The following is a 14,199-nucleotide window of genomic DNA, read 5'->3' as shown; positions in this document are numbered from 1 at the left end:
AAAAAAAAAAAAAAAAAAAAAAAAAGAGTAAAAGGGCGGGAAAACCCAAAAGGGGCCGAAAAGGGAGGTGGCGCGGTTGGCCAAAACACCTGGCAAGGACTCCTGCTGCTGCGTCTGCTCTGCTAAGGAGGATTTCATCACAGTCAGTCAGTCAGTCAGTCAGTCAGTCAGTTCCACTGGGTTGGTTCTTTTCTTACACAGTCAAAGGAATGTGCACCGTTCCCGGAGTCGCTGCAATACCGGGTCGATGCGTGGAGCGGACGGAGCAAGCCCCTCTTCCGTCTCCCTGTTCCAAAAATCAGATTAATATATGGTCCTCGGGTAGAGGACGTATCAGATATTAAACTGATAAGAACAGATACTACACTTGATCTTAGCCAAAAGGCCGAGAAGCGATACCCCACAACTGCACGGGGTGCGGCGGCCCCTCTAGCGACGCCCCCCGCGCTCACATGGTTACGGGGGGAGGCGGGGCCAGCAAAAGCGGACCGCCGCCGCCGCCGCCGCCGCAAAACAAAACACCACGACGCTTGACTTTGGACAGGCAGGTGCAGCTCCGCCGAAGCAGAGCTTCCAAAAATACCGTAAACTCGGGGCAGTTCCCCTCCACGGAAATCTTTAGTAAAAGGCGAAAGATTTGTACGAGATGAAGAGAAACCCGAGCGATGGCTGCCACAGGGCACGCCGGACGGAGAGCATGAACGGCGCCGGTCGTGGACGTGAGGGTGACTCCAAGGCGTTGCCCAGTGGCAACAAGACTGCAGTATCAACATCCCCTTTAAATTTAAATGTGTAAAAAAAAAAAAAAAAAAAAAAAAAAAAAAAAAAAAAAAGAGTAAAAGGGCGGGAAAACCCAAAAGGGGCCGAAAAGGGAGGTGGCGCGGTTGGCCAAAACACCTGGCAAGGACTCCTGCTGCTGCGTCTGCTCTGCTAAGGAGGATTTCATCACAGTCAGTCAGTCAGTCAGTCAGTCAGTCAGTTCCACTGGGTTGGTTCTTTTCTTACACAGTCAAAGGAATGTGCACCGTTCCCGGAGTCGCTGCAATACCGGGTCGATGCGTGGAGCGGACGGAGCAAGCCCCTCTTCCGTCTCCCTGTTCCAAAAATCAGATTAATATATGGTCCTCGGGTAGAGGACGTATCAGATATTAAACTGATAAGAACAGATTTTTTTTTTTTTTTTTTTTTTTTTTTTTTTTTTATTGAATATAAACAGAGCACAGCAGCCTTGAAACTACAACACACAGGAGATACACATATAATACACACAACACACAAAAGATACAGAAGGAAGTTAATTTAAGCTAGACTAGAGGCTGCCACCATAAACAATAACACATAATCACAAGGGCCCAGGCACGCAGGCCCGGCCAAACACAGCAAAAACCAACCCACCCACAAACTTTAATCCACCCCAACCCTCACAAAACATACATCAACCCAGCACAAACACAACCTCCCCATCACTTCTCCTCCCCACCACCAGGACCCGACTAGTCCATACCCAAAGTCCGTTTCAAGCTGTCCACATCCCATCCCACCAGCTGGGCAGGGGGGGTGGGAGAAACCACCCCCCCAGCAGGCAACACCTCCCGCACAGAGCCCGCCGAGCTATCCGTTCCGTCCGGCTCCACCACCACCTGACCACTCGCAGTACCAGGCCCGGCCTCCGGGGGCAACGAAGGACCGGGGACCAACGCCCCCGTCCGCAGACGCCTCACCGGAGTGTCATCCGGACCCCCATCCTCCAGGGGGCGCTTCCCAGCCATCTCCGCCATACCTGCCATCTCCACTTCCTGCGATTCGGTATGCTCCGCCCAATCTCCAACCGTCTTCCTCTCCACCTCGGCAGCGACTCCTCCCACCGTCTGCATGGCAGCCATGTGCTTCCCCATCCCTTTGTCTCCCAGTCGGCCATCTTGGCGGCCATGCGGCGCATCCTTCAACGTGCCTCCAGTCCCTCCAGGTCCTTCCAACACAGGCGAAACTGCCACCGGCACCACTTTGGGAGCCGGGGCAACAACCTGCAACACAGTACCCCCAGCAACCTGCCTCCCACCACCACCAGACACAGCAATAGACCCACCAGCCACCACCCCAGCATAACTACTCCTTTTCGGACATGACACAAACAAATGGTCCCCCTTCCCACACAAATTACAAGTCCTTGCAGCCTTACAAACATTGGCTAAATGCCCCACAGTCCCACACCGATAGCACGGCTTAGCCTTACACTCACCCCGCAAATGTCCACGCTGTCCACAAGTCCAGCAAGTGTTCGGCAGTTGAGGCACAAACAACCTGCCGCGGTCTGCCCCCAACGCGAACTCATGAGGCGGAATCATCCACTCTCCATTCGGCCGCAGATGAAACGTCACTCGATACCTCCTCTTCCCCGTCCAAAATCCAAACTCGTCCACGATCTTCTCCCCCTCAGCAATCCGGCTACAATACCTCTCCAAAAACGACCTGATGTCCTTCTCCAGCACGTGCGGGTTGAAGACATGGATCACCACCGTGTACATCTCCTCTCCAAACTCCCAACCGCACTTCCACAGCACGTTGTCGTCATCCCGCTTCCGGATCTCCTGCCATCGCCTCATCGTCGCATGCAGAAAGGACACCTCCCGAAACGTCACCTCGTACTGAAAAGGCGGCCGAGCAGCCTGCAGACACAGGACCTCCTTTCCCGACAGCCCCAGCTCATCCCTCAGGATCTTCTCTGCCACGAAGCCACGGGTCACCTCCACACCTAAATCCACCGGAAACTCCAGCCGGAGGGTGCAAGCACCCACCCCCAGTGACATCGCCTTCTTCTTGGCAAGCGCAGATACTACACTTGATCTTAGCCAAAAGGCCGAGAAGCGATACCCCACAACTGCACGGGGTGCGGCGGCCCCTCTAGCGACGCCCCCCGCGCTCACATGGTTACGGGGGGAGGCGGGGCCAGCAAAAGCGGACCGCCGCCGCCGCCGCCGCCGCAAAACAAAACACCACGACGCTTGACTTTGGACAGGCAGGTGCAGCTCCGCCGAAGCAGAGCTTCCAAAAATACCGTAAACTCGGGGCAGTTCCCCTCCACGGAAATCTTTAGTAAAAGGCGAAAGATCTGTACGAGATGAAGAGAAACCCGAGCGATGGCTGCCACAGGGCACGCCGGACGGAGAGCATGAACGGCGCCGGTCGTGGACGTGAGGGTGACTCCAAGGCGTTGCCCAGTGGCAACAAGACTGCAGTATCAACATCCCCTTTAAATTTAAATGTGTAAAAAAAAAAAAAAAAAAAAAAAAAAAAAAAAAAAAAAGAGTAAAAGGGCGGGAAAACCCAAAAGGGGCCGAAAAGGGAGGTGGCGCGGTTGGCCAAAACACCTGGCAAGGACTCCTGCTGCTGCGTCTGCTCTGCTAAGGAGGATTTCATCACAGTCAGTCAGTCAGTCAGTCAGTCAGTCAGTCAGTCAGTTCCACTGGGTTGGTTCTTTTCTTACACAGTCAAAGGAATGTGCACCGTTCCCGGAGTCGCTGCAATACCGGGTCGATGCGTGGAGCGGACGGAGCAAGCCCCTCTTCCGTCTCCCTGTTCCAAAAATCAGATTAATATATGGTCCTCGGGTAGAGGACGTATCAGATATTAAACTGATAAGAACAGATACTACACTTGATCTTAGCCAAAAGGCCGAGAAGCGATACCCCACAACTGCACGGGGTGCGGCGGCCCCTCTAGCGACGCCCCCCGCGCTCACATGGTTACGGGGGGAGGCGGGGCCAGCAAAAGCGGACCGCCGCCGCCGCCGCCGCCGCAAAACAAAACACCACGACGCTTGACTTTGGACAGGCAGGTGCAGCTCCGCCGAAGCAGAGCTTCCAAAAATACCGTAAACTCGGGGCAGTTCCCCTCCACGGAAATCTTTAGTAAAAGGCGAAAGATTTGTACGAGATGAAGAGAAACCCGAGCGATGGCTGCCACAGGGCACGCCGGACGGAGAGCATGAACGGCGCCGGTCGTGGACGTGAGGGTGACTCCAAGGCGTTGCCCAGTGGCAACAAGACTGCAGTATCAACATCCCCTTTAAATTTAAATGTGTAAAAAAAAAAAAAAAAAAAAAAAAAAAAAAAAAAAAAAGAGTAAAAGGGCGGGAAAACCCAAAAGGGGCCGAAAAGGGAGGTGGCGCGGTTGGCCAAAACACCTGGCAAGGACTCCTGCTGCTGCGTCTGCTCTGCTAAGGAGGATTTCATCACAGTCAGTCAGTCAGTCAGTCAGTCAGTCAGTTCCACTGGGTTGGTTCTTTTCTTACACAGTCAAAGGAATGTGCACCGTTCCCGGAGTCGCTGCAATACCGGGTCGATGCGTGGAGCGGACGGAGCAAGCCCCTCTTCCGTCTCCCTGTTCCAAAAATCAGATTAATATATGGTCCTCGGGTAGAGGACGTATCAGATATTAAACTGATAAGAACAGATACTACACTTGATCTTAGCCAAAAGGCCGAGAAGCGATACCCCACAACTGCACGGGGTGCGGCGGCCCCTCTAGCGACGCCCCCCGCGCTCACATGGTTACGGGGGGAGGCGGGGCCAGCAAAAGCGGACCGCCGCCGCCGCCGCCGCCGCAAAACAAAACACCACGACGCTTGACTTTGGACAGGCAGGTGCAGCTCCGCCGAAGCAGAGCTTCCAAAAATACCGTAAACTCGGGGCAGTTCCCCTCCACGGAAATCTTTAGTAAAAGGCGAAAGATTTGTACGAGATGAAGAGAAACCCGAGAAAAAAAAAAGAGTAAAAGGGCGGGAAAACCCAAAAGGGGCCGAAAAGGGAGGTGGCGCGGTTGGCCAAAACACCTGGCAAGGACTCCTGCTGCTGCGTCTGCTCTGCTAAGGAGGATTTCATCACAGTCAGTCAGTCAGTCAGTCAGTCAGTCAGTCAGTCAGTCAGTCAGTTCCACTGGGTTGGTTCTTTTCTTACACAGTCAAAGGAATGTGCACCGTTCCCGGAGTCGCTGCAATACCGGGTCGATGCGTGGAGCGGACGGAGCAAGCCCCTCTTCCGTCTCCCTGTTCCAAAAATCAGATTAATATATGGTCCTCGGGTAGAGGACGTATCAGATATTAAACTGATAAGAACAGATACTACACTTGATCTTAGCCAAAAGGCCGAGAAGCGATACCCCACAACTGCACGGGGTGCGGCGGCCCCTCTAGCGACGCCCCCCGCGCTCACATGGTTACGGGGGGAGGCGGGGCCAGCAAAAGCGGACCGCCGCCGCCGCCGCCGCCGCAAAACAAAACACCACGACGCTTGACTTTGGACAGGCAGGTGCAGCTCCGCCGAAGCAGAGCTTCCAAAAATACCGTAAACTCGGGGCAGTTCCCCTCCACGGAAATCTTTAGTAAAAGGCGAAAGATCTGTACGAGATGAAGAGAAACCCGAGCGATGGCTGCCACAGGGCACGCCGGACGGAGAGCATGAACGGCGCCGGTCGTGGACGTGAGGGTGACTCCAAGGCGTTGCCCAGTGGCAACAAGACTGCAGTATCAACATCCCCTTTAAATTTAAATGTGTAAAAAAAAAAAAAAAAAAAAAAAAAAAAAAAAAAAAAGAGTAAAAGGGCGGGAAAACCCAAAAGGGGCCGAAAAGGGAGGTGGCGCGGTTGGCCAAAACACCTGGCAAGGACTCCTGCTGCTGCGTCTGCTCTGCTAAGGAGGATTTCATCACAGTCAGTCAGTCAGTCAGTCAGTCAGTCAGTCAGTCAGTTCCACTGGGTTGGTTCTTTTCTTACACAGTCAAAGGAATGTGCACCGTTCCCGGAGTCGCTGCAATACCGGGTCGATGCGTGGAGCGGACGGAGCAAGCCCCTCTTCCGTCTCCCTGTTCCAAAAATCAGATTAATATATGGTCCTCGGGTAGAGGACGTATCAGATATTAAACTGATAAGAACAGATACTACACTTGATCTTAGCCAAAAGGCCGAGAAGCGATACCCCACAACTGCACGGGGTGCGGCGGCCCCTCTAGCGACGCCCCCCGCGCTCACATGGTTACGGGGGGAGGCGGGGCCAGCAAAAGCGGACCGCCGCCGCCGCCGCCGCCGCAAAACAAAACACCACGACGCTTGACTTTGGACAGGCAGGTGCAGCTCCGCCGAAGCAGAGCTTCCAAAAATACCGTAAACTCGGGGCAGTTCCCCTCCACGGAAATCTTTAGTAAAAGGCGAAAGATTTGTACGAGATGAAGAGAAACCCGAGCGATGGCTGCCACAGGGCACGCCGGACGGAGAGCATGAACGGCGCCGGTCGTGGACGTGAGGGTGACTCCAAGGCGTTGCCCAGTGGCAACAAGACTGCAGTATCAACATCCCCTTTAAATTTAAATGTGTAAAAAAAAAAAAAAAAAAAAAAAAAAAAAAAAAAAAAAAAAAAAAAAAAAAAAGAGTAAAAGGGCGGGAAAACCCAAAAGGGGCCGAAAAGGGAGGTGGCGCGGTTGGCCAAAACACCTGGCAAGGACTCCTGCTGCTGCGTCTGCTCTGCTAAGGAGGATTTCATCACAGTCAGTCAGTCAGTCAGTCAGTCAGTCAGTCAGTCAGTTCCACTGGGTTGGTTCTTTTCTTACACAGTCAAAGGAATGTGCACCGTTCCCGGAGTCGCTGCAATACCGGGTCGATGCGTGGAGCGGACGGAGCAAGCCCCTCTTCCGTCTCCCTGTTCCAAAAATCAGATTAATATATGGTCCTCGGGTAGAGGACGTATCAGATATTAAACTGATAAGAACAGATACTACACTTGATCTTAGCCAAAAGGCCGAGAAGCGATACCCCACAACTGCACGGGGTGCGGCGGCCCCTCTAGCGACGCCCCCCGCGCTCACATGGTTACGGGGGGAGGCGGGGCCAGCAAAAGCGGACCGCCGCCGCCGCCGCCGCCGCAAAACAAAACACCACGACGCTTGACTTTGGACAGGCAGGTGCAGCTCCGCCGAAGCAGAGCTTCCAAAAATACCGTAAACTCGGGGCAGTTCCCCTCCACGGAAATCTTTAGTAAAAGGCGAAAGATTTGTACGAGATGAAGAGAAACCCGAGCGATGGCTGCCACAGGGCACGCCGGACGGAGAGCATGAACGGCGCCGGTCGTGGACGTGAGGGTGACTCCAAGGCGTTGCCCAGTGGCAACAAGACTGCAGTATCAACATCCCCTTTAAATTTAAATGTGTAAAAAAAAAAAAAAAAAAAAAAAAAAAAAAAAAAAAAAAGAGTAAAAGGGCGGGAAAACCCAAAAGGGGCCGAAAAGGGAGGTGGCGCGGTTGGCCAAAACACCTGGCAAGGACTCCTGCTGCTGCGTCTGCTCTGCTAAGGAGGATTTCATCACAGTCAGTCAGTCAGTCAGTCAGTCAGTCAGTCAGTCAGTTCCACTGGGTTGGTTCTTTTCTTACACAGTCAAAGGAATGTGCACCGTTCCCGGAGTCGCTGCAATACCGGGTCGATGCGTGGAGCGGACGGAGCAAGCCCCTCTTCCGTCTCCCTGTTCCAAAAATCAGATTAATATATGGTCCTCGGGTAGAGGACGTATCAGATATTAAACTGATAAGAACAGATACTACACTTGATCTTAGCCAAAAGGCCGAGAAGCGATACCCCACAACTGCACGGGGTGCGGCGGCCCCTCTAGCGACGCCCCCCGCGCTCACATGGTTACGGGGGGAGGCGGGGCCAGCAAAAGCGGACCGCCGCCGCCGCCGCCGCCGCAAAACAAAACACCACGACGCTTGACTTTGGACAGGCAGGTGCAGCTCCGCCGAAGCAGAGCTTCCAAAAATACCGTAAACTCGGGGCAGTTCCCCTCCACGGAAATCTTTAGTAAAAGGCGAAAGATTTGTACGAGATGAAGAGAAACCCGAGCGATGGCTGCCACAGGGCACGCCGGACGGAGAGCATGAACGGCGCCGGTCGTGGACGTGAGGGTGACTCCAAGGCGTTGCCCAGTGGCAACAAGACTGCAGTATCAACATCCCCTTTAAATTTAAATGTGTAAAAAAAAAAAAAAAAAAAAAAAAAAAAAAAAAAAAAAAAAAAAAAAAAAAAAAAAAGAGTAAAAGGGCGGGAAAACCCAAAAGGGGCCGAAAAGGGAGGTGGCGCGGTTGGCCAAAACACCTGGCAAGGACTCCTGCTGCTGCGTCTGCTCTGCTAAGGAGGATTTCATCACAGTCAGTCAGTCAGTCAGTCAGTCAGTCAGTCAGTCAGTTCCACTGGGTTGGTTCTTTTCTTACACAGTCAAAGGAATGTGCACCGTTCCCGGAGTCGCTGCAATACCGGGTCGATGCGTGGAGCGGACGGAGCAAGCCCCTCTTCCGTCTCCCTGTTCCAAAAATCAGATTAATATATGGTCCTCGGGTAGAGGACGTATCAGATATTAAACTGATAAGAACAGATACTACACTTGATCTTAGCCAAAAGGCCGAGAAGCGATACCCCACAACTGCACGGGGTGCGGCGGCCCCTCTAGCGACGCCCCCCGCGCTCACATGGTTACGGGGGGAGGCGGGGCCAGCAAAAGCGGACCGCCGCCGCCGCCGCCGCCGCAAAACAAAACACCACGACGCTTGACTTTGGACAGGCAGGTGCAGCTCCGCCGAAGCAGAGCTTCCAAAAATACCGTAAACTCGGGGCAGTTCCCCTCCACGGAAATCTTTAGTAAAAGGCGAAAGATTTGTACGAGATGAAGAGAAACCCGAGCGATGGCTGCCACAGGGCACGCCGGACGGAGAGCATGAACGGCGCCGGTCGTGGACGTGAGGGTGACTCCAAGGCGTTGCCCAGTGGCAACAAGACTGCAGTATCAACATCCCCTTTAAATTTAAATGTGTAAAAAAAAAAAAAAAAAAAAAAAAAAAAAAAAAAAAAAGAGTAAAAGGGCGGGAAAACCCAAAAGGGGCCGAAAAGGGAGGTGGCGCGGTTGGCCAAAACACCTGGCAAGGACTCCTGCTGCTGCGTCTGCTCTGCTAAGGAGGATTTCATCACAGTCAGTCAGTCAGTCAGTCAGTCAGTCAGTCAGTCAGTTCCACTGGGTTGGTTCTTTTCTTACACAGTCAAAGGAATGTGCACCGTTCCCGGAGTCGCTGCAATACCGGGTCGATGCGTGGAGCGGACGGAGCAAGCCCCTCTTCCGTCTCCCTGTTCCAAAAATCAGATTAATATATGGTCCTCGGGTAGAGGACGTATCAGATATTAAACTGATAAGAACAGATACTACACTTGATCTTAGCCAAAAGGCCGAGAAGCGATACCCCACAACTGCACGGGGTGCGGCGGCCCCTCTAGCGACGCCCCCCGCGCTCACATGGTTACGGGGGGAGGCGGGGCCAGCAAAAGCGGACCGCCGCCGCCGCCGCCGCCGCAAAACAAAACACCACGACGCTTGACTTTGGACAGGCAGGTGCAGCTCCGCCGAAGCAGAGCTTCCAAAAATACCGTAAACTCGGGGCAGTTCCCCTCCACGGAAATCTTTAGTAAAAGGCGAAAGATTTGTACGAGATGAAGAGAAACCCGAGCGATGGCTGCCACAGGGCACGCCGGACGGAGAGCATGAACGGCGCCGGTCGTGGACGTGAGGGTGACTCCAAGGCGTTGCCCAGTGGCAACAAGACTGCAGTATCAACATCCCCTTTAAATTTAAATGTGTAAAAAAAAAAAAAAAAAAAAAAAAAAAAAAAAAAAAAAGAGTAAAAGGGCGGGAAAACCCAAAAGGGGCCGAAAAGGGAGGTGGCGCGGTTGGCCAAAACACCTGGCAAGGACTCCTGCTGCTGCGTCTGCTCTGCTAAGGAGGATTTCATCACAGTCAGTCAGTCAGTCAGTCAGTCAGTCAGTCAGTCAGTTCCACTGGGTTGGTTCTTTTCTTACACAGTCAAAGGAATGTGCACCGTTCCCGGAGTCGCTGCAATACCGGGTCGATGCGTGGAGCGGACGGAGCAAGCCCCTCTTCCGTCTCCCTGTTCCAAAAATCAGATTAATATATGGTCCTCGGGTAGAGGACGTATCAGATATTAAACTGATAAGAACAGATACTACACTTGATCTTAGCCAAAAGGCCGAGAAGCGATACCCCACAACTGCACGGGGTGCGGCGGCCCCTCTAGCGACGCCCCCCGCGCTCACATGGTTACGGGGGGAGGCGGGGCCAGCAAAAGCGGACCGCCGCCGCCGCCGCCGCCGCAAAACAAAACACCACGACGCTTGACTTTGGACAGGCAGGTGCAGCTCCGCCGAAGCAGAGCTTCCAAAAATACCGTAAACTCGGGGCAGTTCCCCTCCACGGAAATCTTTAGTAAAAGGCGAAAGATTTGTACGAGATGAAGAGAAACCCGAGCGATGGCTGCCACAGGGCACGCCGGACGGAGAGCATGAACGGCGCCGGTCGTGGACGTGAGGGTGACTCCAAGGCGTTGCCCAGTGGCAACAAGACTGCAGTATCAACATCCCCTTTAAATTTAAATGTGTAAAAAAAAAAAAAAAAAAAAAAAAAAAAAAAAAAAAAAAAAAAAAAAAAAAAAAAAAGAGTAAAAGGGCGGGAAAACCCAAAAGGGGCCGAAAAGGGAGGTGGCGCGGTTGGCCAAAACACCTGGCAAGGACTCCTGCTGCTGCGTCTGCTCTGCTAAGGAGGATTTCATCACAGTCAGTCAGTCAGTCAGTCAGTCAGTCAGTCAGTCAGTTCCACTGGGTTGGTTCTTTTCTTACACAGTCAAAGGAATGTGCACCGTTCCCGGAGTCGCTGCAATACCGGGTCGATGCGTGGAGCGGACGGAGCAAGCCCCTCTTCCGTCTCCCTGTTCCAAAAATCAGATTAATATATGGTCCTCGGGTAGAGGACGTATCAGATATTAAACTGATAAGAACAGATACTACACTTGATCTTAGCCAAAAGGCCGAGAAGCGATACCCCACAACTGCACGGGGTGCGGCGGCCCCTCTAGCGACGCCCCCCGCGCTCACATGGTTACGGGGGGAGGCGGGGCCAGCAAAAGCGGACCGCCGCCGCCGCCGCCGCCGCAAAACAAAACACCACGACGCTTGACTTTGGACAGGCAGGTGCAGCTCCGCCGAAGCAGAGCTTCCAAAAATACCGTAAACTCGGGGCAGTTCCCCTCCACGGAAATCTTTAGTAAAAGGCGAAAGATTTGTACGAGATGAAGAGAAACCCGAGCGATGGCTGCCACAGGGCACGCCGGACGGAGAGCATGAACGGCGCCGGTCGTGGACGTGAGGGTGACTCCAAGGCGTTGCCCAGTGGCAACAAGACTGCAGTATCAACATCCCCTTTAAATTTAAATGTGTAAAAAAAAAAAAAAAAAAAAAAAAAAAAAAAAAAAAAAAAAAAAAAAAAAAAAAAAGAGTAAAAGGGCGGGAAAACCCAAAAGGGGCCGAAAAGGGAGGTGGCGCGGTTGGCCAAAACACCTGGCAAGGACTCCTGCTGCTGCGTCTGCTCTGCTAAGGAGGATTTCATCACAGTCAGTCAGTCAGTCAGTCAGTCAGTCAGTCAGTCAGTTCCACTGGGTTGGTTCTTTTCTTACACAGTCAAAGGAATGTGCACCGTTCCCGGAGTCGCTGCAATACCGGGTCGATGCGTGGAGCGGACGGAGCAAGCCCCTCTTCCGTCTCCCTGTTCCAAAAATCAGATTAATATATGGTCCTCGGGTAGAGGACGTATCAGATATTAAACTGATAAGAACAGATACTACACTTGATCTTAGCCAAAAGGCCGAGAAGCGATACCCCACAACTGCACGGGGTGCGGCGGCCCCTCTAGCGACGCCCCCCGCGCTCACATGGTTACGGGGGGAGGCGGGGCCAGCAAAAGCGGACCGCCGCCGCCGCCGCCGCCGCAAAACAAAACACCACGACGCTTGACTTTGGACAGGCAGGTGCAGCTCCGCCGAAGCAGAGCTTCCAAAAATACCGTAAACTCGGGGCAGTTCCCCTCCACGGAAATCTTTAGTAAAAGGCGAAAGATTTGTACGAGATGAAGAGAAACCCGAGCGATGGCTGCCACAGGGCACGCCGGACGGAGAGCATGAACGGCGCCGGTCGTGGACGTGAGGGTGACTCCAAGGCGTTGCCCAGTGGCAACAAGACTGCAGTATCAACATCCCCTTTAAATTTAAATGTGTAAAAAAAAAAAAAAAAAAAAAAAAAAAAAAAAAAAAAAAAAAAAAAAAAAAAAAAAAGAGTAAAAGGGCGGGAAAACCCAAAAGGGGCCGAAAAGGGAGGTGGCGCGGTTGGCCAAAACACCTGGCAAGGACTCCTGCTGCTGCGTCTGCTCTGCTAAGGAGGATTTCATCACAGTCAGTCAGTCAGTCAGTCAGTCAGTCAGTCAGTCAGTTCCACTGGGTTGGTTCTTTTCTTACACAGTCAAAGGAATGTGCACCGTTCCCGGAGTCGCTGCAATACCGGGTCGATGCGTGGAGCGGACGGAGCAAGCCCCTCTTCCGTCTCCCTGTTCCAAAAATCAGATTAATATATGGTCCTCGGGTAGAGGACGTATCAGATATTAAACTGATAAGAACAGATACTACACTTGATCTTAGCCAAAAGGCCGAGAAGCGATACCCCACAACTGCACGGGGTGCGGCGGCCCCTCTAGCGACGCCCCCCGCGCTCACATGGTTACGGGGGGAGGCGGGGCCAGCAAAAGCGGACCGCCGCCGCCGCCGCCGCCGCAAAACAAAACACCACGACGCTTGACTTTGGACAGGCAGGTGCAGCTCCGCCGAAGCAGAGCTTCCAAAAATACCGTAAACTCGGGGCAGTTCCCCTCCACGGAAATCTTTAGTAAAAGGCGAAAGATTTGTACGAGATGAAGAGAAACCCGAGCGATGGCTGCCACAGGGCACGCCGGACGGAGAGCATGAACGGCGCCGGTCGTGGACGTGAGGGTGACTCCAAGGCGTTGCCCAGTGGCAACAAGACTGCAGTATCAACATCCCCTTTAAATTTAAATGTGTAAAAAAAAAAAAAAAAAAAAAAAAAAAAAAAAAAAAAAAAAAAAAAAAAAAAGAGTAAAAGGGCGGGAAAACCCAAAAGGGGCCGAAAAGGGAGGTGGCGCGGTTGGCCAAAACACCTGGCAAGGACTCCTGCTGCTGCGTCTGCTCTGCTAAGGAGGATTTCATCACAGTCAGTCAGTCAGTCAGTCAGTCAGTCAGTCAGTCAGTTCCACTGGGTTGGTTCTTTTCTTACACAGTCAAAGGAATGTGCACCGTTCCCGGAGTCGCTGCAATACCGGGTCGATGCGTGGAGCGGACGGAGCAAGCCCCTCTTCCGTCTCCCTGTTCCAAAAATCAGATTAATATATGGTCCTCGGGTAGAGGACGTATCAGATATTAAACTGATAAGAACAGATTTTTTTTTTTTTTTTTTTTTTTTTTTTTTATTCACATATTATGCGAAGCGGATCAGATAAATCAGATCAAGAACAAACCATACAGTAATCCATACAGACAACCATAAAAACCATAGCAAACCACCCATCGTCTCCAACATACGCACGTACTAGGGCTATAGCATGTCCCACAAGACTTTATTCAGCCCATTTCACAAAGCTACAAAAAAAATCACAAGCCCATCACCAAACACACATCACAACACAAAGTCATGACTTCTAGGCTCCACCAGAACAGTAGTAGCCTTCACATTGTAATCATCGCACCCCAGAAGAGAATCCGGGGAGGCCCCGCCTCCAGCCACCACGACACAACTGGCCTTGGCGCCCACGGCCTCCATATCATCGCCGTCGACCTTGCAAACACACCTCAGTCACTTCCACTTGACTCGACCATGCCCGTCAACTGCTTCAAATTCTTCTCATCCCAGCCCAGAAGCAAATCCGCGCCGACCACCAACTCCTCGCCGGGCCTGCCGTCATCAACCTCGATCTCCTCCTCGCTGTCGTCATCGCCATCATCTTCCTCCAGGGGGGTGACCTGGCCAAACACCTGCACTGTCTGGCACGACCTGAGGCGGCGCACCGGAGTCTCCTCCGACCCGCTGTCCTCCAGGGGGCGCTTCCCTGTAGCTGGTGCCACTCCTGTGATCACCACCTCCTCATCGAAGGGGCAATCAGCCCACGACCTAGGTGAAACCTCTCTCGCCGACTCATCCACAGCAACACCAGAACACGTCTCCTCAGCCACAGCCTGGGGGGGGTCAGCCCGAGGTCCAGGAGAAACC

The 14,199-nt window shown here is 53.0% G+C and overlaps 27 non-coding genes and 3 pseudogenes across 27 annotated transcripts; all 30 read right to left on the bottom strand.

Moving 5' to 3' along the window:
• Positions 1 to 206: 206 nt before the first annotated feature.
• LOC121682296 lies at positions 207 to 397 on the bottom strand. Its single transcript, XR_006022498.1, has one exon. It is a non-coding gene; the product is annotated as a U2 spliceosomal RNA (small nuclear RNA).
• Positions 398 to 552: 155 nt separating this feature from the next.
• On the bottom strand, positions 553 to 666 carry LOC121680383. The gene has a single exon (XR_006021673.1). It is a non-coding gene; the product is annotated as a U5 spliceosomal RNA (small nuclear RNA).
• Positions 667 to 1,014: 348 nt separating this feature from the next.
• Positions 1,015 to 1,220, bottom strand: LOC121684164 (annotated as a pseudogene).
• Positions 1,221 to 2,776: 1,556 nt separating this feature from the next.
• Positions 2,777 to 2,869, bottom strand: LOC121684726 (annotated as a pseudogene).
• Positions 2,870 to 3,024: 155 nt separating this feature from the next.
• On the bottom strand, positions 3,025 to 3,138 carry LOC121681836. Its single transcript, XR_006022311.1, has one exon. It is a non-coding gene; the product is annotated as a U5 spliceosomal RNA (small nuclear RNA).
• Positions 3,139 to 3,493: 355 nt separating this feature from the next.
• LOC121682291 lies at positions 3,494 to 3,684 on the bottom strand. Its single transcript, XR_006022496.1, has one exon. It is a non-coding gene; the product is annotated as a U2 spliceosomal RNA (small nuclear RNA).
• Positions 3,685 to 3,839: 155 nt separating this feature from the next.
• Positions 3,840 to 3,953, bottom strand: LOC121680378. The gene has a single exon (XR_006021672.1). It is a non-coding gene; the product is annotated as a U5 spliceosomal RNA (small nuclear RNA).
• Positions 3,954 to 4,300: 347 nt separating this feature from the next.
• On the bottom strand, positions 4,301 to 4,491 carry LOC121682284. Its single transcript, XR_006022495.1, has one exon. It is a non-coding gene; the product is annotated as a U2 spliceosomal RNA (small nuclear RNA).
• A 155-nt stretch (positions 4,492 to 4,646) lies between these two features.
• On the bottom strand, positions 4,647 to 4,760 carry LOC121681798. Its single transcript, XR_006022293.1, has one exon. It is a non-coding gene; the product is annotated as a U5 spliceosomal RNA (small nuclear RNA).
• A 204-nt stretch (positions 4,761 to 4,964) lies between these two features.
• Positions 4,965 to 5,155, bottom strand: LOC121682275. Its single transcript, XR_006022493.1, has one exon. It is a non-coding gene; the product is annotated as a U2 spliceosomal RNA (small nuclear RNA).
• A 155-nt stretch (positions 5,156 to 5,310) lies between these two features.
• On the bottom strand, positions 5,311 to 5,424 carry LOC121681831. Its single transcript, XR_006022308.1, has one exon. It is a non-coding gene; the product is annotated as a U5 spliceosomal RNA (small nuclear RNA).
• Positions 5,425 to 5,778: 354 nt separating this feature from the next.
• On the bottom strand, positions 5,779 to 5,969 carry LOC121682269. Its single transcript, XR_006022492.1, has one exon. It is a non-coding gene; the product is annotated as a U2 spliceosomal RNA (small nuclear RNA).
• Positions 5,970 to 6,124: 155 nt separating this feature from the next.
• LOC121680372 lies at positions 6,125 to 6,238 on the bottom strand. The gene has a single exon (XR_006021671.1). It is a non-coding gene; the product is annotated as a U5 spliceosomal RNA (small nuclear RNA).
• Positions 6,239 to 6,608: 370 nt separating this feature from the next.
• On the bottom strand, positions 6,609 to 6,799 carry LOC121682261. Its single transcript, XR_006022488.1, has one exon. It is a non-coding gene; the product is annotated as a U2 spliceosomal RNA (small nuclear RNA).
• Positions 6,800 to 6,954: 155 nt separating this feature from the next.
• On the bottom strand, positions 6,955 to 7,068 carry LOC121680362. The gene has a single exon (XR_006021669.1). It is a non-coding gene; the product is annotated as a U5 spliceosomal RNA (small nuclear RNA).
• Positions 7,069 to 7,424: 356 nt separating this feature from the next.
• Positions 7,425 to 7,615, bottom strand: LOC121682256. The gene has a single exon (XR_006022486.1). It is a non-coding gene; the product is annotated as a U2 spliceosomal RNA (small nuclear RNA).
• A 155-nt stretch (positions 7,616 to 7,770) lies between these two features.
• LOC121680359 lies at positions 7,771 to 7,884 on the bottom strand. Its single transcript, XR_006021668.1, has one exon. It is a non-coding gene; the product is annotated as a U5 spliceosomal RNA (small nuclear RNA).
• A 374-nt stretch (positions 7,885 to 8,258) lies between these two features.
• LOC121682255 lies at positions 8,259 to 8,449 on the bottom strand. Its single transcript, XR_006022485.1, has one exon. It is a non-coding gene; the product is annotated as a U2 spliceosomal RNA (small nuclear RNA).
• Positions 8,450 to 8,604: 155 nt separating this feature from the next.
• LOC121680356 lies at positions 8,605 to 8,718 on the bottom strand. Its single transcript, XR_006021667.1, has one exon. It is a non-coding gene; the product is annotated as a U5 spliceosomal RNA (small nuclear RNA).
• Positions 8,719 to 9,073: 355 nt separating this feature from the next.
• On the bottom strand, positions 9,074 to 9,264 carry LOC121682251. Its single transcript, XR_006022484.1, has one exon. It is a non-coding gene; the product is annotated as a U2 spliceosomal RNA (small nuclear RNA).
• A 155-nt stretch (positions 9,265 to 9,419) lies between these two features.
• Positions 9,420 to 9,533, bottom strand: LOC121680352. Its single transcript, XR_006021666.1, has one exon. It is a non-coding gene; the product is annotated as a U5 spliceosomal RNA (small nuclear RNA).
• A 355-nt stretch (positions 9,534 to 9,888) lies between these two features.
• On the bottom strand, positions 9,889 to 10,079 carry LOC121682249. Its single transcript, XR_006022483.1, has one exon. It is a non-coding gene; the product is annotated as a U2 spliceosomal RNA (small nuclear RNA).
• A 155-nt stretch (positions 10,080 to 10,234) lies between these two features.
• Positions 10,235 to 10,348, bottom strand: LOC121680346. The gene has a single exon (XR_006021665.1). It is a non-coding gene; the product is annotated as a U5 spliceosomal RNA (small nuclear RNA).
• Positions 10,349 to 10,722: 374 nt separating this feature from the next.
• LOC121682244 lies at positions 10,723 to 10,913 on the bottom strand. The gene has a single exon (XR_006022481.1). It is a non-coding gene; the product is annotated as a U2 spliceosomal RNA (small nuclear RNA).
• Positions 10,914 to 11,068: 155 nt separating this feature from the next.
• Positions 11,069 to 11,182, bottom strand: LOC121680341. The gene has a single exon (XR_006021664.1). It is a non-coding gene; the product is annotated as a U5 spliceosomal RNA (small nuclear RNA).
• Positions 11,183 to 11,555: 373 nt separating this feature from the next.
• LOC121682238 lies at positions 11,556 to 11,746 on the bottom strand. Its single transcript, XR_006022479.1, has one exon. It is a non-coding gene; the product is annotated as a U2 spliceosomal RNA (small nuclear RNA).
• A 155-nt stretch (positions 11,747 to 11,901) lies between these two features.
• LOC121680335 lies at positions 11,902 to 12,015 on the bottom strand. Its single transcript, XR_006021663.1, has one exon. It is a non-coding gene; the product is annotated as a U5 spliceosomal RNA (small nuclear RNA).
• Positions 12,016 to 12,389: 374 nt separating this feature from the next.
• LOC121682231 lies at positions 12,390 to 12,580 on the bottom strand. The gene has a single exon (XR_006022474.1). It is a non-coding gene; the product is annotated as a U2 spliceosomal RNA (small nuclear RNA).
• Positions 12,581 to 12,735: 155 nt separating this feature from the next.
• LOC121680332 lies at positions 12,736 to 12,849 on the bottom strand. Its single transcript, XR_006021660.1, has one exon. It is a non-coding gene; the product is annotated as a U5 spliceosomal RNA (small nuclear RNA).
• A 369-nt stretch (positions 12,850 to 13,218) lies between these two features.
• Positions 13,219 to 13,439, bottom strand: LOC121684246 (annotated as a pseudogene).
• Positions 13,440 to 14,199: the final 760 nt, after the last annotated feature.

The sequence above is a fragment of the Alosa sapidissima genome, chromosome 1 (genome assembly GCF_018492685.1).
Source record: "Alosa sapidissima isolate fAloSap1 chromosome 1, fAloSap1.pri, whole genome shotgun sequence".
NCBI classification, from domain to species: domain Eukaryota; kingdom Metazoa; phylum Chordata; class Actinopteri; order Clupeiformes; family Clupeidae; genus Alosa; species Alosa sapidissima.
Note: the sequence above shows the minus strand (reverse complement) of the source record. Positions and strands in the feature narration are given on the sequence as shown.